Genomic DNA, 25,994 nt, shown 5'->3' with positions numbered 1-25,994 from the left:
ATCCATAATGACAGGTCTAAAACTAACCCATGTCTCCTTGTTATGCAATGTTTGTGGAGAGGGGCTGTAGTGTATGTGACCTGTTATTTTAAGGGAATATGATCTGGCTTCTCTAGCTGAACAACTGACAATAAAAACTCAAGGGGCAAGTGGAGAAATAGCAGAAGACAATTTTGCAGGAATATGGAATCTGTTTATGTCTGATGTTTTGGACTTAACAGCAAGCCAGCCATTAACACACAAGAGTTTTTGGTATGACAATCTTTTAAAAAGTAATAATAATGTAAGGACTACCATGAAGCAGGTTGTTTGAATGAAACAGTACTTATGCAATTCAGTGTTAATGGAAATTATATATATATATATATATATATATATATATATATATATAATTTCCATTAACACTGAATTACATAAGTACTGTTTGTAGGCTCATGTCTACAAAATTATTTTTAAAAACTATCTTTTTAAAACACTTGACCGAACGGTGATAATAGTTCCCTTCTCTCCTTGGTTATCTGTGGCTTTCTCCACAATCCCTTTAGACCTGGGTTGGTTTGGTCTGTATAGCAACCCCAGGGTGCTATGTTATGCTGTTGACAGTTGTTGCTCATGAATAAAGAAGGTCTTCCAAAATACTGTGACACCATCTGCTTCTTGACTTGCAAATAGTCATAGAATCATAGAGAACACTGAAAGGGATCTTAAGGGCCATCTAGTTGAACTTCCTGCCAGTGCAGGAATCCACTGTTAAAACACTCCTGAGAGATGACAATCTGACCTGTTTGAAAACTTCCAATGAACCAGGATCCAACAACTTCTGAGTAGTCTATTCCATGCCAAACAATCCTTACCATCAAAAAATTATTCTTAATATTCAGTCAGAATCTACTTTCTTTTAATCTGAATCCATCTGCCCTCTGGAGCAGCAAAATACCATGTTATACAAACAGACCTCCAGATATTAAAAGGTGGATATCATATTATCTGAATTTGCTCTTCTCTAGGCCACACACACAAAGCTACCAAACGCTTTCTCATAGGGCTTGGTTTTCAGATCTTCCATCATTTTCTTGCCCTCTTTTGGACACTTTCGAGCTTATGAAATGTGCTTCTTAAACTATAGTGCCTAGAACAGCATACAATATTGTAGGTGAGGTCTAATCAAGGAGACTAGAATGGTACTATTATTTTCCTTAATCTGGACACTATAGTTCTATTAGTGCAACCTAAAGCTGCATTGGCTTTTATTGTGATACTCCACACTGTTGACTCTATGACCAACACCTTCAATTTTTTCCCCTCCTGTTTGGTTTTGTAACACCTTGCCTGAGGAAGAAGCTGGTGAAATTTTGAAAGCTTGCAACATGTATATTGTGCATTTTGGTTGACCAATAAAGGTATCACTGTGTGGTGGATTTTTTAAATTGAATTTGCTAAATGGCCAACACACAGGGCCAGCCTGCAAGATATGCCCCTCCATAGCATCTTAATTAAGAACAGAAACAGCAAAATGCAGGACTATGACTAACATCTTCAAATCTTGTTTGATTTATAATACCTTGCCTGATGAAGAGGCCTGTGAAGTTTTGAAAGCTTGCAACATGTATATTGTTTTGCTTGGCCAATAAAGGTATCGTTGTTTGATGGATTTTTGACGGTTGACTCATGTTAAACTTGTGATCTAACAAGAACCCTAGATCCATTTCACAAGTACTTGTCATGCCACCTATATTTTCTTTGTGCTTCTGATGTTTATTGCTCACATATAGTGCCTTGCATTGAAAGTTGGAAGATCATCTCACACACTAAATATTTACCTTTAAACCTACAGAACTAAATAAAGAAATACTACAAGGTGTTACAACTGTGTCCACACCTTCAATAGGTGTGAAGTAATTTTTACAAGAGGCCAGTAAGAAAGTAGCCAGTGGAAAGTTGTTTGCTCCAGCTTGTCCTGGATTATCTACAGGCCACCTTGCAAACATCTTGCTTGCCTTAATTATTCAGCTCCTGAACTACTGTAAGTAATTAAGTTCAAAATGGAAATTAGTCCTCAATTAAGTATATGCATAAGATTGCAGTTTTGCTGTACTGAGGCTTTGCCTCTAACTTGTAAATCAAAACTGCTGTAAACAAGCTAAGGAATAGAACCAACTGTTAACATCTGTAAATACAAAACAGTTGGTTTCTATGACTGATAGACTTTCCACCTAGGGGACATGAATGGACTTTAGGAGCAGATAAAATGGATTATATTGGCGCGATTCTGATTCTGATTATGTTCCAGGAATAATTCGAATTTTTTCCATCATTTCCATTACGAAAAGGGGCAAATTATCTCAATTCATTTAGACCCTGTTTTCATTCCCATTTATTTTAAATCACTTTATTTTAAAGTGGATTAATTTGCTCCCCATTCCCATTTGTGTCAGCAAGCTGTCAATCAAGTGTGTAGGCTTCAGACATCACAAGTCTTGGGTTTTTTGGGGGGGGCAGCCAATGAAAATCGTCTGTATCCAAGACTCTTCTGTTGTGTCTCCCCAGACTAGAAGGAGCCTCTATTCGTCCTAAACTCCTTGCTCTTCTGTGTCTCCCCATATTAACTACCATAATTCAGTGCTAAGGAATCCTGGGAATGGTAGTTTATTATGGCACCAGCACTCTGGCAGAAGAGGATAAATGTCTCACAAACACAACAGTTCCCATAATTCCTTAGTACTGAGCCAGGGCAGATTAAGGGGTCTCAAACTGTATTATTTCTACAGTGGGTTTGGAACTACAGATGAGGTTTTTTTCCCCATAAATTAAAAAAGTTGTTACTTTATAATTTACTTTAGAAATACACACACACACACACACACACACACACAAATATAAAACCCACTGTTTCAGTGGAGAGAGACTTTGCATCCAAAGTCCAGGGTTGGAAAATTGGATCAAGGAGGAGAAGGCAGTGGGTTTCAGTGGAGAGAGACTCTGCATCCAAAACCCAGGGTTGGAATAGACACACACACACACACACACACACACACACACACACACACACACCGTACTGTTTCAGTGGAGAGAGACTCTCCAAAGCCCAGGGTTGGATTACACACACACACACACACACAATGTACTGTTTCAGTGGAGAGAGACTCTGCATCCAAAGCCCAGGTTTGGAAAATTGGATCAAGGGGCAGAAGGCAGTGGGTTTCAGTGGAGACAGACTCTGCATCCAAAGCCCAGGGTTGGGAAATCGGATCAAGGGCATGTCCTGCAAAGCTCATCTGCTGCTCAGGGGCTCAGGCAGAGGCAGAAAAAGAAAAGAATAATAGTTAAAAATGTTGTTCAATGGCTCTCCTCACACATCAGCCTATGAATGTGGAGTAGAGGGGAGGTTGCAATCCACCGGGGTAAAGGCTATGCAAATGGAAGAAAATGGTGCTGGCGATGCAGAAAGAGAACAAAGAGGGTGACACCCCAGGCCAGCCCCTTGAGCGCTGCTCCTCCCATCTCCAGGTTCCCGAATCAGACACCCTTGTCGTTCCCATTCGGATACCGTGAATCAGACCCCGGGAGCAAAAATAATCTGAGTTAAAACCTACTGTCTTTTAAACTGGTTTACAGGCAATATAATCCGGATTATACAATAAAACCCGAATCAGATTCAAAACTGAATGGGAACAATTCCGGGGCAATGCGGATCGGATTCGGGGTTAAATGGGAATGATGCCCTCGTAATTCGCATCCTAATCCACATTTTAGGGCAGTGGGAACGCCCCCTTAGTGTTTCTTGGAGAAGACAAAATCTTTACACCTGAAAATGAAGACAGGCAATCTTAGAAACTGCAGCTAAACATGGAAAGACAGAATCTTGCAATGAAATGACATTACATTCTGATAACTGTATCAAATATACAATGTAGTTATGTTTTCACTTATATTTGTTATAAATGCATCCTTCTTCTGGTAAATGATAGCCCAGAAGCTATCTTTACGTGAAGAATTTTACCTGCTGGACTACCCCTGCTATCCTGGGGCAGTTTAATTTTATCTGACTTTATTTTGTCTCTACTTGATCACTACTGTTTTTTTTTTCAAGAATAGCCAAGGGCAAAAAATATATACAGCAGGAAAACTCTATGTTCTGTAAGAGTGGAACAAAGGAAACCAATTCATCTTAACTCTGAGCCAGAGTGTAGATTGGCTAATAAACTTCACAAGTGTCACTGCTTAACAGATCTTTGTATACTTCTCACATTCAAGCTGCCTCACCAGCCTCAAAAGATCTTTCTCATGAAACATTTTCACAATTGTTGCTGTAAGCCAAATATTTGTCTTTACGTCCACAAAGCATGTTTCCAATAGACAGTGTTTATGTTGACTCTGATTCGCCTGCATAGCTGGAAGCAAAGCCAAATGCTCTGTGAGTTATTGATGGCTCTCCAGTGATGAAAATGGTAAGCCCATAAAATAAGTCCATCAGAAGGACTTATTACTGTGCTTACTATTGAGTCCAACACAGGTACAAGAGAGTCCAAGGAGGAACTCAGTATAAATCCTTCTGATGTTATAATTTTCTTCATGGATGAGGCTGGTTGGCACATTCCCATAAGCAAGCACTTTAAAATCAGAAATGGCTCTAAAAATGTCATCTGTATATACTAGCGAGGTAGAACTCTACTATGTAAAAATAACAGCCGTGATCATGAACCAAATGTGGTTATTCAGGAAGCACAAGCATTTCAGTCGTGCTGCGGTGCTCACAGATTCAGGCATTAGTGGGTGAACAAGAAACCAGCATTGGCCATTCCTTAGGAAAACCAAGTTTATACTGGACTATGAGAGCAGAATTTCCCCTGGTGAATTATTATGGACTGTAAGCAGCCCAGTATTAATGTATACATGGTAATAAAGATGTGTAGCATCAACCTTTGTGATAGCCTGGTAGCAAACAAACAAACAAACAAACAACAAAAATAATTTCTAGAAGAGTTTATTCCTACATTTCACCAGCAGCTGTGGATGGCATCTTCAGAGAAAGCCTTCAACTTCACGAACAACAAAAAAGCTGTACATTGCTCAGAGTTGTTGTTATGATCCTTCATGTCAACTCTGACTTATGGTGACACTCTCACTGGTTTTTTTATTGGGGAGGGGCAACATTTCTCCAGAGAGTTTTGCCACTGACTTTCTCTGAGGCTGAGAGAGTGTGACTTGCCATAATCCACTATAACTGCCATGGCTCCATGCTATGGAATTCTGGGAACTGCAGTTTTATGAGAATTTATCCATCTCTGTCAGAAAGCTCTGGTGCCACAACAAATTACAATACCCCAAATTCCACAGCACTGAGCTATAGCAGTTAAAGTGGTGTCAAGATGGGTTATTTTTGCAGTGCAAATGCAGCCTGAGTGGGTTCCCATGGCTGAATAGAGACTGAACCCACGTTTTCTGGGATTCTAGTCCAACACTCAAATCACTACTCTGCCTGGTTCTCAGTCAGGGTAGTATAATACTGAAAATTGACCTTCAGTACATTCTGCTTGCTGAATTTCAGGTGGTTCCCCAAATCCTCTAGATTAAGGGAGATTAACTGATTGACTGACTGATTGATGGCACTTTTTTCAAGCTAATTCACCACGTCCTCTGAGCAATTCACAAAGCTTTAAGATAAACAGAATACAAGAGATGGAACTAAAGAGAATTACATAAGATCTAAAAGCACTAAAAATCACTATAAAACTACCATAGTAATCTATAAAATCAATACACAAATAGCACTAAAATCCATCAAGGGAAGGAATGAATAGTTCCAAGATCTTTGTTACTGATCTTTGTTACTGATTTTTTTCCAAGATCTGGGAAAGTAAAAAGGTCTTCATTTGTCACTGAAAAAAATCATAATATAGGGGCTGGGCAATCTTATTTTGGAAAGCACATTCTGTACTCTGGGCGCTACTACTGAAAAAGCCCCTTAGCTGGTTGTCACCTCCTGTAGCACATTCAGTGGGTATATCATACAAGGAAACATAAATAGGAGAAGGCAGATAATGTGACAGCAAACCTTTCAGGGTTTTCAGAGATATCACCAGCTTTTTGAACTGGGACCAGAAATAAAGTGGAGGTACAAATCACAAAACTTATCGTAATAGGATTGTATTGAAATATCATTTCTGTGTTTTGGACCAGCTGAAATTTTCAGTTGAACAATGGCCAATGGTTTATAGTTGTTTACATCCTCTGAGATTGTTTTAGGCTGCTTCACGAGTGGGGGTGACCTAATGAAAACCTCTTTTAAAGAATCTGGTGCCATCCAGTCCTTGAGAAAGGAATTTATACCTTCCTGGAGTATTATTGCCCATGGCCTCAGCTACCAAAGCTGTTACAAGTACAGTGGGCTCTTGGTATCTGCTGGGGTTTGGTTCCAGGCTCACCTGTGGATACCAAAATCTGTGGATGCTCAAGTCCTGTTAAATACAATGATGTAGTAGAATTAAGCTACTGATATTAGACTTTATCTAAAATCAAGGTCTGCTTAAATATTTTTTAAATATTTTCAAAACATGGATGCTTGAATCCGTGGATAAAGAATCTGTGCATAGGGAGGACCAACTGTAGGATCTTCTCTGCTTTGTTGCTTGTCCCTATGAATAAGATGGGTCTTTAGCCATGCAAGGGACTCTTGTTTTCCATTTTTGCCCCACTAGCATACAGCTGCATTACTTTTGCCCTTGCTAATTGTCCTGTTGCTAGTTTTTAGGATACTGTTGTGTGCCAAGAAGTTTTGTTACTGTGCACATTAGTGGTATTCTTTTCCTCCCTTTGTTATGGCCCTGTTTACCTCAAAATCACAAACCGATATTGAAAAGAAGCATGTCTAGGATGCACAAGCAAAGGAAGAAGTAAGTTTTCATGTGCTTAAGCCCCCCAAAGGTGGCTTAAGCACATGTTTCATAAAAAGGGCTTTTAATCAAAACCTTTTTTAAAATAAAATAAAATTTAACAATCAATAAACATGTGAAGACGTTCTTATTTTGCTTGTAAACTTCAAAAGACATGGGACCAATAGAACCTTAATTTTGTGAGTTTGTATATAGCCTGTATCTCTTCTGTTATTATTGCCTTCCGCTTTTTTAAAATAGGAAGACCAACTTTGGGTCCAGGCTTGTCTGTATTAGTAAATGGAAGTAGTTCTTCAAGGTTTCTTCTGGTCTTTTTCTGCCCATCACCCACTCCTGGTTCCATTTGACTGGAAACACCAGAGATTAGATCTGTGACCTTCTATAAATCAAGTGTGTTTGACTAATGCTATTGCTGGACCTGTCCCAAGACATTTTGCTGTCAGACAGAGAGGATAAACTGATATATTCAACTATTCTTTGTACAAAAAATTTCCAGCCTAATGGTTGATTCTTTCAACACTGGAGATGCAACCAAACCTTCCACCACACCTAATGATAAGAGTCTATCTCAAGTCTAGTCTGCACTGCTAAAATAATACAGTTTGACAACACTATAACTGCCATAGCTGAATGCTATGGAATCCTGGCTTTCATTGTGCCAGCAGAACTCTCTGACAGAGAAGGCTAAATATCTCACAACACTACAAGTCCCAGAATTCCTTAGCATTGAACCATGATAGTTAAAGTGGTATCAAATTGGATTATTTCTGCAGTGAAGATAGTCAGCCTCAGTGGCCCACAGACTTAACATGAATCAGCAATGTGATGCTGCAGCTAAGAAAGAAAGGCAATGCACTTCTAGGTTGCATCAGTAGGAGTATAGTGTCTAGATCAAGGGAGGTAATAGTACCATTATATTATGATTTAGTTAGACCTCACCTGGAATATTATGTCCAGTTCTAGTCACCACAATTCAAGAAAAATGTGGACAAGCTGGAGTGTGTCCAGAGGAGGGTGACCAAAATGGTGAAAGTTATGGAAACCATGCCCTATGAGGAGTGGCTAAGAGAGCTAGGTATATTTAGCCTGGAGAAGAGAAGATTAAGGAGTGGCATGATAGCCATGTTTAAATATTTGAAAGGATGTAGAAGACATATCATGCTTATTTTCTGATGCTCTAGAGCAGTGGTTCTCAACCTTCCTTATGCCATGACTCTTTAATACAGTTCCTCATGTTGTAGTGACCCCCCAACCATAAAATTATTTTTGTCTCAGTTCCAAAGACCATTGGAAATATGTGTTTTCCTATGGTCTTAGACAATCCCTGTGAAAGGGTTGTTTGACCCCCAAAGGGGTCACGACCCACAGGTTGAGAACCACTGCTCTAGAGATTAGGAAATGGAGCAATGGAATCAAGCTACAAGAAAAGAGATTGCAGCTAAACATTAGAAAGAACTTCCTGATGGTAAGAGCTGTTTGACAGTAGAACACACTCTCTCAGAGTCAAAACTCATCTGTCCAAGCTTATCTTGCAATGCCAGCAGCACCTCCGAAAGATCTCCTTGGGATGAGGAAGAAGTAGATGGCATAGAGGGTCTCCTGCTTTTGCTTGTCTGCTGATTCAAAGGGACTTCACATGGCTGGTTGAGTCTCCACACCAGCTCTCTCTGGCAGAGAAAGCTAAACATCTCACAAAACTACAAATCCCAGAATTCCATAACGTTGAACCATGGCAGTTAAAACAGCATCAAACTGCATTAATTCTCCAGTGTAGGTGCATAATTAGTTAAAGAAATGCTTTCATCTTCCTTTTTTCTTTTTAATCGCTGAGAAATTACAAGGTCTAACAGGCAAAACCACAAGGTTTGCAGTGAAGGTATGTTAAAACACATGTCCTTAAAAACCTTTATGGCAACACCTTATTCTTTCATTTCTGCAATGGAATAGCAAATAAATGAAAGCAACGAAATGAAATAAATGATGCAATGAAAGCAAATCAATTGTTTTCCATGGGAGTAACCATTTGGAGTTACTTTCAAATGGCCAAGATTTAAATGTGTCATGTAATTATTACTGTCTGTACAGTTATTGCATCTGACAGTTATTGCTACTTGATAGCCATCTGCCAGCCAACTGAGTAGGATGTGAAACCACTCCACATTTTAAAAAGCAGCTGTCCAGAGTTACCTAAGCTTTTATTTAATTTCTGTCAAGTGGCACTAGTTTCAGATTTGCCCAGGGGGCTAATTAATAATGGAACATAGTTTAACTTTGCCAATCTGAAAGTACCATTTAAATGAAGCGATTGAAAACAGGTTAGATAGAACAGATGTATGAGGAAGAACTTAAGGGGAATGGTAGCTAAACTGGGAGATAGTAGTCACAGGACTGAATCTTGTGCTTATTGGCGGGATCAGAGCAAGTCTTCCTTTTGTAAGCTAGGATTGCTTATGACACTTTTTGCCAGCTGGATTACTATGAGCCTGTCAGTCCATATTTGAAGCTGCTGAATGAGGCGGCTCTAGTTCATATGACTATGCTGACAACTGATACAGTACACTGAATGCTGAATGATCCCAAAACTATAGTGACAGCACTAGTCATTATAGAAATTGTTTCTAAAACATAGAACAGTTGAAAAGGAGAGTTTCTCTCCAAGCTAACCTCAGAGTAATAGTTTACTCTTGAGAAAGAGGCACAGGAGGAAATGTATTAGACTATAGTCCCTGCATCCCTTTGTTTGTCTGTGCCTTTGGCACCGAGATATAAATGAGAGTTGGATTAATTCAATAATTTCTATAGTTCCACACTAAGTAAGACATCTTGACTGTGAGAGATGTGAGGAAAGATGTACATAGTGGCTCGCAAAGGAGATTATCAGGGTTCCTCAAATGAATGAACAAGAGGGCAGAAAGTCCAGGTGACATTAAAGTAATTATGAGAATTTGCAGGGAGTTTGAGATGCCTCAGCAATCTATTTACCTTAAGCTTGAACCAGCTCCTGACCAATTCCTTATAAGGGAAGAATGTCTTGACAATATTTTAAGTTTTTTTTTTAAATAGACCAGGAACTGTTTAGGGAAATCAATAAATATGGAACAAGGGTAATAGCTTTGTGACCTCAGGGCATATATTTTGGATCTTATTAGGGATCTGAAAAAATAGGGATAATAGGTCTTGCAATTTGCTGACTATTTAGGGTCAGTGGATGAGGAGAAGACTGTATGTTTGAATCAAGATACAACAGAGCTGGGCAAGTTGCCATTATGTTCTCATTCTGGAAGATAATGTGCTCTGAAAGAATAATTTGCACTAATCATACTTCTTGATGAGTTCAAAATTAACTGCAACACAGCTTTAGGGGAAAAAAAGTTGGCCCTGACAGCAAAGAGGTTATTGAACTGAAGATTAGCGTGCAGCTGCCTCAAATAATTATGTTCTTTCTTGACATGCTGTAAGAAGAAATGGTAGAAAATGAATAGTGTGCCAGCTTCTAGATGGTGGTTCTGAATTCTAGTTTGGCCCTTTAAAATAGAGCAGAGCACATGCTAGAAATCTATTTAAAAAGGTGTGTGTCTGCTAGAATTGGCTAGGATCAAGGAATTTGTTTTAGTGACATCAGTGTTTTCTTTTGGTTTCATTTATTGTAGCAGAGCTGGCCCAGAATCCTGTATTAGCTCATACCTAAGAGGCTGTGCAGACCATTCCTAATGGGCGTCCTGCAGCCGCCTCCAGCTGTGCTGGATTGGGGTTGCAGCAACCGCATGCTGTGGCCCTAATCTGGCCTTTCCAGGGCACAAAAAAGAGCCACAAAAAGCAGTTCTTTTTTGTGCCCTGGAAAGGGTGTGATTGCTGTGGTGCTGCGGATTTAAGGTGCTTTTTTTGGTGCTGTATTGTGTAAACACAGCGCCAGAGGAGCGCCATAACGCCACACATTGTGTTGAGCAGCATGCGGCATCACGCTACAATGGGGGCAGAGTTGGAGCATGTGACATATGGATGCCATGCCCCGACTGCCTTCAGGCCTGCCTTAGTGGCCGGTCTGAACATCACCCGAGTAACTTCTCCTTGTCTAACCCATCAAAACCTGATAGAAATATCATTCATCTGTGCTCTGATTGTTGGCAGAATGACCCACCTTTTCCCAATGCAGTTGATGCCTGGTAAAGTAGGTTGTGAAGCAAGTTATGATCATGGCAATAGTGTCAAAATCATGACTAAGTGGTGATCATAAATAGGAAACAGTTATGGTTAAGTAACTGTTTTGTATTCATGATCATTACTAAGGGGGGAAACAGACGAGCAGGAAGCTGCCCCTTCTGAAGATAGATTGGGACCATGGCAAACAGATGCCTTGGCCCCAATCCACCTTGAAGCTAGCCCCAAAAGGAGTGGATAAAATCCACTCCTTTTTCGATCAGTGAAAAGCTGTTTTTTCCCACCCCACTGCGGCTTGAAGCTGGCTTGAAAACACTCCGGCAACATGCAGTGTATGAACACCACGCCCCTAGAGCCTCATGAAGCTGACCATGTCTGGACAGCCAGGCAGCTTCAAGCCAGCTATCATCAGGACAGCTAAACACCGTGTGCCAATGATGCCCAGAAGTGGGGGTTTCCCCCCTGTGTTTTTGACATTATTGCTATGATCTTAATTCCCACCCGAGGCTACTTTACCAGAGATCAAATGCATGGGAAGAAGAAGAGCCATTCTCTTGACAATCAGAGGATGATTGAATGAAGTTTCCAATAAGAATATAGTTGATAGTTGAATGATGTTTCTGTCAGGGTTTGGTGGGGGCCATCAGGCCAGAAGATGTTACCTAGTTACGTATAAGTTCTTACAGGATTCTGTCCTTGGTTTGTAAGTTCATAGGGGAGATTATTCAATATGTTCATTCCACTGCAGTCTTCGAAGGAGACTTGTTCCATTTCTTCTTCTTTTTTAAACTTCCTGTTGTGATCCTCGTTAAAGAACTCAATTTGGTGCTGACTTAGGAAAGAAAAAGAAAATCCCCACAAACATGAGCTATTCTTTGCCTTCTTGCACTTTATCGGGGCCAAGAAAACCACAAAGAACAGGGAATGGAAACAGGCTTTAAAAGACAGCTAAAGGGATTTGCTGCCTTCATTAAGGGCACAAGCCTGGAATTCATAGCTTCAAAACTTGTATGTTGGTTGTCCCATCCTCTTTGCTCAAAGTATACTCTGACTGCTGTAAGGTCAGGAAAAAAATATATTCAGGGGTAGTCACGTTGGTCATGGAGCAAAATACAATAAAATACAAAATCCACATGCAGCAATACCCTTTGGGGCCCAACTCCAAAGCATAAAATATATTATGCAAACTTTGGAAGCTTCACTGGCTCCTTAATAAGGCAAAGAAGTGTAAAATTATACAGGAGAAAAATGGTGACAACGTTAGAGATACAGGCCTACTTTCTGTCTGAGATGTTGTCAGTTAAGATAGTATTGAGGGATTTCAATGCAGGCAGATGCTACTCCTCTTATTGGCCATGTGAGGACTAGAAACAAAGAGCAGTAAAAGACAGGTAATAAAACTGCAACTCCATTAGCAACAGAAAAATAACCTCACTTGCAATCCAGATGTCCTTGTCCAGTGTGAAGCTAACAGCTCCTTTCTTAGGTAGAGAACACTGAATTTCTCAAGGAGTCTCAGTATTGTTACCCCTGAAAAAACTTTAAGGTGCTCCATAGGGTTGTTTTTGCCATTGTTGCTGTTGTTGTGGGCCTTCAAGTTGTTTCCAATTTATGGTGACCCCAAGGAAAACCTATCACAGGCTTTTAGTTAAAGCTTGCCAAATAGTAATCCACTGAATGAGTTTTACCTTTGTTAGAGGTAGAAAACCTCAAAAAAAAAAAAAAAAGCAATCTGATGGCTGTCAGAGGTGATAACCCTGTCTTCTCTCCTGAAGACATTGTCTATATATACTGCATTCTCTAGAAAGCAATTTAACATAGCAATTAGGGTACAGTCCTACATCTGTCAATCCTATGGATACACACACACTCACATATCCTATGCATGTTTACTCAGAAGTAAGAACCACTGAGTTCAGGTCTGTATGTATACTCCCAGGTCTGTATGTTTAGGCTTGCAGACTAGTCTGTATAAGCTTGAAGTTTAGGCCTGCATCCTCCCTGTGCTTATCTGGGAGCAAGCCCAGTTAAGTAAAGTACCTCATGCTATTAAGTATTGTAAATATGCAAGGACTGTGCTGTTTAAAAAAGTAAACACAATAGAACTTCAAAAGTTCTTTCTTCTTCTTCTTATCTCTGTCTTCTTTCTCCTCTCTCCTGTCACCTCTCCTGAATTTTTGCAGGAACTTGCGATATTGTTACAAGAAGTGTGCCATTGTTAATAGAACCAATCACAATGTGTTAGCCCTGCTATTTTTAAAGGCTGGACTTTGAAGAGGGTGCTCCAGTCTTTAAGATAGAAGAACCAGATTTTGAAATTCACATTACTTTATTTATTTTCAACTGTCAAAATGACCCCCAAAGGGGTTGAGGACTTGCCTACTAGATAGTTTGCTACCCCTCTGGACACATCAGAAGGGCATATGTTACCATATTTTACATATTTATTAACTTACTTGGAAAGGTGTGAGTGTCTAGCCTTACTAGATCTTTGCCATAAGAATGAAGTAATCACTATTGCACTAAAAGTGCTAGCCTATTTTTGGAAACAGACAATATACTTAGGGCAAATATCAGGGGAAAATTTCTGGAACTATTGTGCAGTTCTATGAAATGCTCCTAAAACTATTCCTATAGTTAGTTCCACAGACCAGATATTATTTCAGTATCAACTTTTTGAGTCCAGTTCTTAGGCTGGGCAGGTTTGAGGCTATATTGATGATCTAGAATCTGAGAACCGACATTGTGAATGCCAGACCTGGCAGAAGACCTGACTTTACCATTCAGCAGAGTGAGACTGTTGCCTCAGAAGGCAAGGACATTTCCTTGGCTGTTCCATTCTCCTCTGAGAGCAGGCACAGATGTGCGTCCCATATGCCCTTCTCCTATCCCCTTAAGTGACCTGTTGCCCTCAGGTACACTAGCAGATGCTATTCCATTGCCAGTAGTCAACTGGTAGTCCAGTCAGATTCTGTATGTGGAATGCCTATGTTCATGTGTTGTTGTTGTTGATGATGATGATGACCGTGACGTATGGCAGCCCCGTGGATGACACATCTCCAAGCCCCCCTGTCTTCCACTGCTCTTCTTAAGTCTTCTAGATTCATACTCCTGACATCCCTAATTGAATCTAGCCATCTGGCATGCACTCTTCCTCTCTTTCTACTACCCTTAACCTTTCACAAGATAATTGTATTTTTAAATTAGTCATGCCTTCTCATGATGTGGCCAAAGTATAACAGCCTCAATTTGATTATCTGGGCTTTTAGAGGTATTTCAGGCTTAATTGGTTCAAGGATCCATTTGTTTGTTTGTTTTTGGATGTCCACGGTATCCTCAGCACTCTTCTCCAGCACACATATCAACTGGGTTGATTATCTTTTATTCACTCTTTCCATTGTCCAGCTCACACATCCATACATAGTGATGGGGAATACCATGGCTTGGATGATTCTAACTTTAGTGCTTAATTGTATATCTTTGCTCTTTAAGGTATTTTCCAGTTCTTTCATTGCTGCCCTTCCCATTCCTAGTCTTCTTATCTCTTGACCGCACCATCTTGTTTTTTATGCCAGGCAGAAAATGATTTAGGCCAGCCCTGTTTGAAAGGGCTCTAATTCATTTCCACCCACGAGGAAGGGAGAGCTGGTACCCAATGTTCCTTTATAACCAGCAGCTAAAAGCAACTCAAGCCAAGAGCTGTTAGGAAGCACCCGCATTAATACTGTAGCAATGTTCACAAGTATTTCTAAATCACACCATCAGTTCTGGCAGTTGACTAGTCAGTCTTTAGCCAGGGTACAAAAATCCATTTTAAAGAGTGTAAATACTCATGATGTAACAGGCTCACAGTTCTTCAAGCCTGCCTGTGAGCATTTGGTTTCCATTAATGGCTGATTATGTAAACTCACACTCTTCTCTCCTGTTCTGCTCCTGCCACACTGTTCCCTGTGGCTCACAACATGCTCATAGAAATAAACTCAGCTGCAAGAAAACTAATTTACGTTTATTATGTTTTAATTCTTTGTTTTAAAATGCTGTTCTTGTGTAGGGAATAGTTGGGAACAATTGGAAAGCAAAAGTGTTGGGGTGCCCTCAAACCATAACATGAATAATTTTTTTTGTAACGATGCCGGGGTGATTAGGCCTGTGGCATGGGAGCACTGTAGCACATTAAAGTTAGCTATATATTAAATGGAAATTACATGGCAATAATAGCTTACATTTCTATAGACCCCTGGGGAATTTTCTTGCTTTTTTATGTTCAGCACCAATGAGGAGAGAAAAAAATCTATCTTCCTCTGCAGGGGGAAGTAGTAATCTGCTTGCTCATATTACCCTGGAAGAAAACTTGTTGCCATATTTTTAATAGAAGAGGGTTACGTATGCTTCTTTCTAAAATATTTAGTGTAGTAAAGAGACAAACAGCTTGAGAAAGTAAAGGTCTCCAAAAGCAGAGATAAAGACTGGGATTCTGTTGGTGACTTAACATTGGCATAAGAGTCCATTACACTAACATAAGCCATATTTCTGAGGAGGGCATAGCATCAGTGGAGCCAGTGTGACATAGCAGTTTGAGCATTCGACTATGACTCTGGAGACCAGGGTTTGAATCCCTGCTCAGCCATGGAAACCCACTGGGAGATCTTGGGCAAGTCCCACACTTTCAGTCTCAGAAAACCCTGTGATGGGTTCACCTTAAGGTCACCATAAATTAGAAACAAATTGAAAGCAAACAATAACAACAACACCATAGCATCAGTGTTTGGATGGTTGTGCAGGCAGTTCGAGAAGTTGTCTCTGGAGCTCATGAACTTGCAGGGCAATTTGGTTTCCTGATGGAAATCACTCTTGCTCTTTTCCCTTTTATTGTGTAGTTATCCCAGGCAACAGGATCTTAACCAAGATCAGAACAATGAATATCAAATCACATACATGACTCATCAACAAATATTTCTATGCAGTGTTCACCTGGTATTCACATGTCAAGTATTGTTTTGGGGAAATTATTCTCCATGGCAATGAATGTGGTGTGTGTGTCTGTCTGTCTGTCTGTGTGCAAAAACTGTGGATATTGGTTTTCTTGCAAAACATATGATTTTTAGGTATAAAAATTATATTTCTGCATAGAACAAGTTCACTTTTGGTTTCAAGCCATGTTTTGGAAACACTTTTGGATGTACAAAGTACTTGCAAAAACTGAGCAGAAATACACATTTTCTACTACATCAGGAGGAATGTTATGGAAATTATTCATTTTTCATGAAAAGACAAATTAATCAAAGATTTATATCTCTAAAGCAGGGATTTCATTGTTTATAAAGTTAGTGACAGCTACTCTTACATTCACATGTCAGAGAGCCAGGACTGGCTGTCACTTTCTGTCAAGTGTACATTGACACTTTATCCAGGTCTAGAGAGACTTGGATAAAGTAGTTTGGTTTCAAGCCTCGTTTTGGAACAAAGACAGTTTTGGTTACCTTGAAGGACAACCTATACTGGGGACTGGACAGAAGAAGTGTATCCCTGTTGGTTCTTTTGGAGACTTTCAATGCCATTGACCATGGTATCCTCTAGACTGCATCTCTGGGATGGAGATTGGAAGTTCTGTTCTACAGTGGCTCTCTTCTTTCTTGGAGGGGTGCTCTCAGAGGTTGATGCTAGGGGATTCTTGTTTGACATCTTGGCCATTGGCCTACGTAGTCCTTCAGGGTTCTGTTTTGTCCACTGTGCTATTTAACATATGCATGAAACTGCTGGGAGAGGTTGTCCGGAATTTGGGGGGGTCAAGTGTCACTAGTATGCTGAGGATAACCAGCTCTATTCCTCCTTTCCACATAATTCCAAGGAAATTGTTTCTGTGCTAAACCAATGCCTGGCAGCTGAAATGGTGTGGATGATGGCAAACAACTTGAAGCTTAATCCAGATCCTGGTCAAAAGACAGATCTAAAAACTGGGATTCAGCCTGTGTTAGATGGGGTTATACACTCCTGAAAATGCAGTTTTGCAGTTTGGGGATACTACTGGATTCAGCCCTGAGCATGCAGGCCTGGTTTCAGTAGTGACCAGGATTGTATTTGCACAGTTAAAGCTAGTGTTCCAACAGTACCCTGGAGAAATCAGATCTGCCCATGGCAACACATGTCCCGGTTACACCCTGATTGGACTACTGTAATGTATTTTATTTATTTATTTATTTATTTGCTACTTTTCTCCCCAGAGGGACCCAAGGCGGCTAACAGACAAAACATTCAAAACCTCAATAAAATTCAAAACAATTAAAAACCTCTACACCCAATATAAAATCACATACAAATATACAAAAGTTAAAAAAACAAACAAACTAAAAACACATCTGCTCCATAAAAATCATCCTGCTATGCATTATGTAACAAATGCTTGCCGCATAAATACTTTTTATTTGCTGGCGAAAGTCCAGCAGATTGATTGATTGATTGATTGAAATTTTATTTCTATACCGCCGTTCCCACGATCACGGCGGTTTACAAGCAATACAAATGCAGTACAATACAAGTTAAAAAACAAACTTCACAATAAAAACACCCCAATTAAAACCAGCATAACTATACATCATTAAAATCCACATAGAATCAATCAAAATTTCTAATCAATCTAAAAATCCATACAATACAACACACAGTACATAGGGGAAATACAGTCAGGACATGTGAGGGAAAGCTTGACGGAATAAATGAGTCTTCAGGTTCTTCTTAAATGACTCCAGGGAGGGGGCTAAGTGGAGCTCCTCAGGGAGAGCGTTCCAAGATTGCGGGGCTGCCACAGAGAATGGCCTTTGTGCTGTTGATACATATTTAGTCTTAGGGACGCTCAAGAGATTTTCCCCCCCTGACCTGAGTGTGCGGGGCGGATTGTATGGGGAGACGTGGTCCTCCAAGTACTCTGGGCCCAAGCCATTTAGGGCTTTATAGGTCACAACCAACACCTTGTATTGGGCCCGGAAGCGAATTGGCAGCCAGTGAAGATCTTTCAGTATCGGTGTTATGTGGCTGGCCCTGGAGCTACCAGTGACCAGCCTAGCAGCCATATTTTGAACCAACTGCAGCTTCCGAGCTTGGTACAAGGGTTGCCCCATGTAGAGCGCATTGCAGAAATCAAGTCGAGAGGTTACCAGTGCATGCACCACTGTTTCAAGGTCCCCCCGGTCGAGGTAGGGACGCAGCTGGCGTATCAGCCGAAGCTGATAACAGGTGCTCCTAACTGTCGCATCCACCTGAGGAGTCAGGTGAAGCGACGAGTCAAGGAGCACCCCCAAACTGCGAACTGAGTCCTTTACGGAGAGCGTGACCCTGTTCAGGACAGGTGGACAGACCTCCTTCCCAAGACCAGGAGAACCTATCACAAGCACTTCCGTTTTCTCTGGATTCAGGCTGAGTCTGTTTTCCCTCATCCAGCCCATTACCGACTCCAGACAGGCATTGAGCGGAGAGATGCCATCCCTAGTCACTGCATCAGTCGGAGACACAGAGAAGACTATTTGGGTGTCATCAGCATACTGATAACACCGCGCCCCGTGTCTCCGGATGATCTCTCCCAGCGGCTTCATGTAAATGTTAAATAGCATAGGGGACAAAATCGCTCCCTGAGGGACCCCAGATGTGAGGGCCCTCTTATCGGAGCGACAGTCCCCCAGCTCCACCATCTGGAATCTACCCGAGAGGTAGGAACAGAACCACTGCAAAGCAGTGCCCCCGATACCCAACTTTCCCAGGCGATCCAGAAGGATACCATGGTCGATGGTATCGAAGGCCGCGGAGATGTCCAAGAGCACCAACAGGGACACGCTACCCCTGTCCATGCCCAGACGGAGATCATCGACTAAGGCGACCATGGCAGTCTCAACCCCATAGCCCGCCCGGAAGCCGGTTTGAAATGGGTCCAGATAATCCGTATCCTCCAAGACCTTCTGCAGCTGGGAGGCAACCGCCCTCTCGATCACCTTCCCTAAAAATGGCAGCAGTGACACAGGCCGATAATTGTTTCGAATTAGGGGGTCAAGGGAGGGCTTCTTTAATAAAGGTTTTACAATGGCCGTTTTTAGGTTCGATGGAAAAAGGCCCTCCCTGAATGATGAATTGATGATGCAACACAACATTTCTGTTGTCGCCATTCCCCCTTGAACTGCCAGCCATGAAGGACAGGGATCGAGAGAGCAGGTCGTCTTCCTAACGCTGCTGAGGATCCTGTCCACATCCTCGGTACTTACAGACTCAAACTGATCCAGTATAACTGAGAGGGGGCCAGGTTAGCCTTCTGTGGAAGAGAGTTCCAGGGGGTGTCCTTACCAAGTGAGAATGTGAGAAGCCTTCATCTGAAAAATCTTAGGGCTCTAGTAGATTTGTAGCTACACGAGGCTGCCTTTGAAAAGTGCCCAGAAACTTCAGTTGGTTCAAAGAACTGTGGCCAGATTGTTAACTGGCTACACGGAGAACTCAGCTACCATGTTACAACAGTTCCACTGACTGTGGTCCATTTCTGGGCACAATTCAAAGTGGTGGTGATGACATATAAAGGCCTATATGGTTTGGATCCAGGCTATTTGAAGGTCCATATCTCCTTTTTTGAGCTCTTTTCTCTATGTCACCACCTTCCCAGGCACCAAGGGAGATAACTTTCTTGGCGGCTTCTACCAGACTTTAGAACTCCCCACCTACAGAAGACACAATAGCCCTGTCCTTGCTCTCCTTCAGTCAGCAAGTTAAAACATTTTAATGGTATCAGGTTTTGGAAACTGACTAGGGTGGGCTTTTAATACTGTGCAGTACTGTTTTTAAAGATTTGTATGTTGTCTGTTTTTAAAGGTTTTTATGTTGTCTTTTAATATATTTTAATGTTTTGAATGTGTAAGGTTTTTCACTTTATCAATTTTTGAATTGGTTTTTCAATGTTTAAATTTTTGCTTCTATTGAAGCTTTTGTGTATTTTTAATTTGTATTGTTTTTAAATATGTTGGCTTGAGTCTTGTTATTGAGAGAAAGGTGGGATATAAATGAATGAAATAATAACAATCATCATCATCATCATCATCATCATCATCATCATCCATTGAGTGGCACGTGCAGTGGCATCACTAGCCAAAATGCCACCAGATGTTGAGGGTGTCACCTGGGAATGGTGCACATTTGCCCATCCTGGTGCTCCATCACAAGGCTTCCTTCCGAAACAGGCAGCCCAGTGACAAAGCAGCCAGGAAGGGCTCACATTCACCCATCCTCTGGGGTGTCACCTGGTGTGGTCCACACTCCTGCACCCTGCAGTGATGCCACTGGGGACATCCATGGTTGCTGAGATATAATGTGTGAAAGTGCCCTAAAATGGATAGATAACACAATGGATTTTTCTGAGAGGCAGCTACCAAATAAAAAACTCATTTGATTTAATCGTAGTAGTAGTAGTAATAATAATAATAATAATAATTTGTATTCCGCTTTTTCACAAAGGAATCAAAGTGGATTCCAACAGTATAAATAAAACATCAAACAATTAAAAATTACAATTTAAAAACCCCAAAACTCCAACCCTCCCCCCAATCATAAAAATAGGTTCTTAAGAAACATAGTTTTCATGTTACCTAATGGCATCAGACAGTGTATATTTCTCTCTTCCATCCATCTGCAATAAGAGCAAAATAATCCTACATTATTTGTGTTGTGTTGAAAATGTGGTTTGTGAAGTCTTGTAAAGTTTTCAAAGGCCCGTTCCGGACGCCCCCAACCCTAGCACGCGTGGAGTGCACACAAAATGGCGGCGGCCGTTCCACACAGCCGCCATTATGACGTCACGACTGCACCACCTCTATACAGGGCAGCGCAGACGTGACATCGTCACGCCACGCCAGGGCGAATAGTGAGCCCCTTCCCCGGCCGCAAAAGGAGCTCCGAAACGGAGCTCCTTTTCCGTTTGCGTTGCTGGGCGCAGCCTTCAGACGACTGCGCCCAGCGACACAGAGGAGAAAGGGGCCAAGCGGCCCCTTTCTCCTCCTCCCTGCTGCCGCGGGGTTTCCTTGGGGCTTGAAGCCCCAAGGATACCCCTTTCCAGGCTGCGTGGAAGGGGCCGTTTGCCGCTTCCCCGTGGCCTGGAAAGCGGCGAATTGTGGCCTCAGCAGCTGCTGCTCTGGATACTGAGGCCCCGATCCGGCAGGGAAAGGGGCAGATGCAGGGCGCCGCTTTTCGGTGGTCTGTAACCCGCCAAAGAAATCCTAGTAGCAGTATACCACTGTGCCTGCTAGGGCTCTATTTTCCATCAGTGAATTCAAATTGCTTCTTATGCTGGCAGCATTTTGTTGTATCATTATTTATTTATTTATATATTTTTAGGCTAGGCACAAAATACATTTCTCAGGATGCCACTGTGGAAGCAGTAGAAGAAACCAGGATGTAGATAAAGTTTATTTGGGAGAGAGTAGTGAAGACTGAAAAGACCCTGAAAGCAAAAAATCTGTTAGGCTACTTAATGCCAATGTCATGGCATACCCAATGTTTGTCACCACTCTGGTCAAATGCCAAGGAAGAGATAAGCATTAATATAAGCTGAAATTCAATATGGGACTTATATGTGCAGGAAGTAGAACTGAGCAATTTTGTAGTGGCTGCTGTAACATTACTATGTGGTTTACCATTACTAGTGGCTGTTGTGACATTACTATATATGGGCATTCATTGTATAATGGTGGAATGACTAATGAGCCATGGCCCAATGTCAATGGGCACCCAGCATGCATCAAAGTGTTCTCCAATGTACCTCTAAGAGCCCAATATGCATCAGAAGTACCCAGTACATGTCAGATGTGCCCAATGTACATCAGAAGAGCCCAATGTGCATCATAGCCTGAAAAACCTACAAAAAAACTATGCATCAGAAGTACTTGATGCCCATAAAAAACAGTTGCCAGGGATCTTTATAATTTACTAACAGGGTATTGTTGTGCCTCTCCAACATTGCTAAGGTTCTGTAAAGTTACATAATGAAGAGTACAATGTAGTATCTTGACCATAATCTATTGTTCCCCCCTGCCCCCAGTAAACGTAAAGTAGCTTATAAGAAATTCCTTTACTTCTGTTAATGTGTGGTTTCCCCAAAGATGATTCGAAGATACTGGGCTAGATGATAATGGCAACAATGAGAATCAACTTGGTGGTGGGAACAGTAGTTTCCCCACTAGGATGAATCTAGCATAGGGAAGTGCTCTTGGAAGAAGGACTCATATAGTACTCTGGTAGAAAATATGTCTTGGAGGGAGTAGAACCATTTTCAATTCCATGCCCTTTCTGTGGCCTCCCCATGAAAACAATCAGACTTGTGAGCACAAGGGGTCAGGCCCAGGGGGTATAGATAGAATCCATTACTGGCTGGGGTAGATCTGATTGTTCTCATGGGGAGGCCACAGAAAGGGCATGGAATTGAAGATTTTGTAAAATGCCTTCCCTGCCTGTTTTATTTTAGCTGGATTTCACAGATTCTTCAGCACACTTATTACTTTCCACTTTCCCCCTTTGATTTCATCTTACTTCATTTTCTGCAAACTGAGTTCAGACTATAAAAGTAGTTTGCATTCAATTAACTTAGCAGGAGGAACATAGGAGAGACAAAAAGGAAAAAGGAGAGAGCAGAATCTTGTACTTCCCAGCAGGTCCATACAAAAGCATACTGATGCAGTCTCTCCTAGCTTGTGTGTCCTTGAACATTTATAACTTTTGAACACATTCTGATGTTGCTTGGACATATGCCATGGTTTTCATCTGTGAAATGTTGGTATGAAGATTTCACTGTAAAAAAATAGTGGTAAAAGGTTAAACTAAGTCCCATTGTACTCACGAGGCTTGCTTTATACATGCATTTTGCAAATATAGGATTATACTACCACTGCCTTATTACTTCCGCTCCCTTCTCATAAAATGGCACAAGATACCTTTTAAATTTTAGGGTCTGATTCTGAATAAAACATCCTTTTTGTTTTGTTTTTGTTTTTTTTTGTTTTTTGCAGGCCATTCTTATTTTTTAAAAATCAAAATATTAAATATCTTGCTTCCTTCCCTTATAATTCGGGTTTAAAAATAGGTTCTTTGGCATGACACACTTTGACTTTATATTTTCAACAGTACTTCAATCACTGCCCTTTCTTCGGAGGAGTATTTAATGTTGAACGTCCTAAATAAAATCAGCCGCAGGAGAAAGGATCCAGCCCCTATGTACAATACTGTATGTCCAGTATAGTGGTAGTGGTAAAGAAGGCAGCTCTTTAAATAAATAAATAAATAAATAAATAAATAAATAAATAAAGGCAGTCATTTTGAATGGTAAAACTTTTAAAAACAGTTCAGAAACAGGCTTTTATTTTGGGAGGGACAATGGTGGCCACTCTGTTTCTTTCCCCTTCCCTTTCCCTTTGCTTGTCCTCATCACTCTTCCCATCCAAAATATAGCTAAAGGAACAAAACTAATTTAAGGCTATTGAAATGCTTGAGAACTGCTTTGTGTTACTTTGCTACACCTAAACTAACTGTTTGTGTGAGGAAATGCCTGAAAAAAGAAGTCACAAAATGTTGCTGTGGCTATGGTACCGTTGGACTTATGCGCATGGATATCTAAGCTGTCACATTTTGAACCCAGCCCATCTCCTTCAACCCTATGGTCAGGGAATTGTGTGACTCTCCAGTAGATCTGCAGCCTTCAGCATACTTTTGGCTATTCTGCCTAGGATTGCTGGGAGTTTCAGTCCAACAACACCTGGTGCTCAGTTCCCACCTAGGCCTAAGCAATTGCAAGCTCCCCTGTTTATCTAATCTGCTATATCACCTGTTACTTCTTGACTATATGTTAGTGGAACTGATGGAAAGTACCAGTGTTAGGAAAGATGCTGTAACATCTACAGTACTTCTCTCTCATCCAAATGACACATGCATACTATCATTTTTAAACATTTTAAATCTAGCCTTGAACTTGTTAATCCTTTCCTTGGAACTTGGAAATCCTTTCCTTTCTTCACCCTTCCCTTTGGTTCTAATTATGAGTTCTGTTTTGACATGGGACTCTTTCACACTATATAGTTATAACATTATGATTCTGCTTTAACTGCGATGGCAACAGCCTATCAGAATTGTGCAATTTGCAGTGGGAAGAGGGACTTTTACAATTCACATACAGAGGGCTCTTCAAATACCTCTGACAAGACTGGAAACCCAGAGTTTCATAGGTTGTAGCCATGACAGTTAAAGCGATACCATAGAACTATAACCATGAACAGTATTCCATCCACATTCACTGGGGTTAGAGGTGAAGGACCCCCATGAATGTGGGAAAACTGCAAATTAAAAAAAAAATACTATTCTTTTTACCTGAAGGAACACTTCCCTAGGAATGTCCAGTTCCTCCAGTGCAATTCTATGGTCAACATCTGGTGGAAGTTGATCGTAGAATCATGCAGGAGGACCTACAAATGCACAGAGAAGTGTTTTCTCTAGGAACTTGCACAACTCTATGGTCAACTTCTGGCAGAGTTGCATTGGAGGACCTAGAGCTTCCTAGAGAGAAGTTGCAAATAATCAAATCCTCAGAAGTCAAAGACACAAATGTGGAGGACCAACTGTAGTGTATAAAGGCTGCCCTGTTGAATAATATCTTGCTATCTTACTTTTGCTGGATCTGAAGATGATTGTGTTCCCATCTCTCATCTTTCACTTACTTCGAGTGTGCCTTTTCCTCCCTCTGTCTTCAGTCAGGTTGCTTCTGACAAATAGCACCCCAAGTCAATGCATATTTCTCAATTGCAGCTCTTAGCCAACACATTTGAGATAGGACATGTCTCTGAAATGTAAATTGTAGAAGGAAATGAGGAATAAATGAAGCAGTCACTGAATAAATAATAGACTCTGAGCTAGTGTCTGTCCATCCATGTGTCAGGCATCCCATTCTAAAGTGTAGGCTGCTTATTTGTATCAAAGGACAACCCCCCCCCCCCGCATACAGTTTAATGCAAATAAAAAAGGAAACAGCATGGTTTAAATATTTTGTTGTTGTATGGGGGGGAGGGGGGGTAAATAGCCAGAGCCATGTGCAATAACGATTATAGGAGATTTCAGAGGGAACCAATAAGTTTTCTGGTTTAAATAATTTTTATTCATTTTCAATCACAATATTAATATAATTTGTTTTCAGATCCATTATATTTCAGTACCTTAATATTAAAATACCATAAATATTATAATACTAAAATATCATAATATTTCAATGGCAACCAGTGTTTTTTTAATGGACGGATGCATTTCTTAGATTTAGACAGAATTACCAAAAATGAGATTAAGCCTCCTGCTTAAAGTTCCCCCATTCATTCCTCTGCTATAGTTAATTAAGCATAGTAAGAAATTATGTCAATAATGGATTAGAAAGAGAAGGGTATACATCTGTAAGGTAACGAGCTGCTTTCCCCCCCCTTCCATCAACTTTGTCAGATGACTGTTTATAACAATTTCCCATTCAGCCCAGGTAGATTGTGAATGGACTGGAATCTAAGATCTCAGCCTTATACTGTATGTTTACTAAGTGTGATCACTTAAAACCTGAAAGCTAGCACATTTCTGACACATAGTAAATGCCAAAAAAAAGTTTGAAGATTATTATGCTGAAGTTGAATAGCTTATTCTAAACTATTCTCACTCTTCCAGTTAGAATAGAGAGACAGCCGTGTTGGCCATAAACAAATCCAGTAACAACAAAAATCCACCAAACAGTGATACCTTTATTGAGCCAACCAGCCTGCAAGAAATACCCCTCCATATCATGGGAACTGAGAACAAAGACAGCAAAATACAAGCCTATGACTTCATTTTTTTCTTTCTCCTGTATGTTTTTTAACAACTTGCCTGATGAAGAAGCCAGTGTAGCTTCGACAGCTGGCGACATGTATA

The sequence above is a fragment of the Sceloporus occidentalis genome, unplaced genomic scaffold (assembly GCF_023333645.1).
Source record: "Sceloporus occidentalis isolate IW3139 unplaced genomic scaffold, rSceOcc1.0.p SCAF_4, whole genome shotgun sequence".
Taxonomy (NCBI): domain Eukaryota; kingdom Metazoa; phylum Chordata; class Lepidosauria; order Squamata; family Phrynosomatidae; genus Sceloporus; species Sceloporus occidentalis.
The sequence above is the reverse complement of the archived record's forward strand: the minus strand, read 5'-3'. Positions refer to the sequence as shown.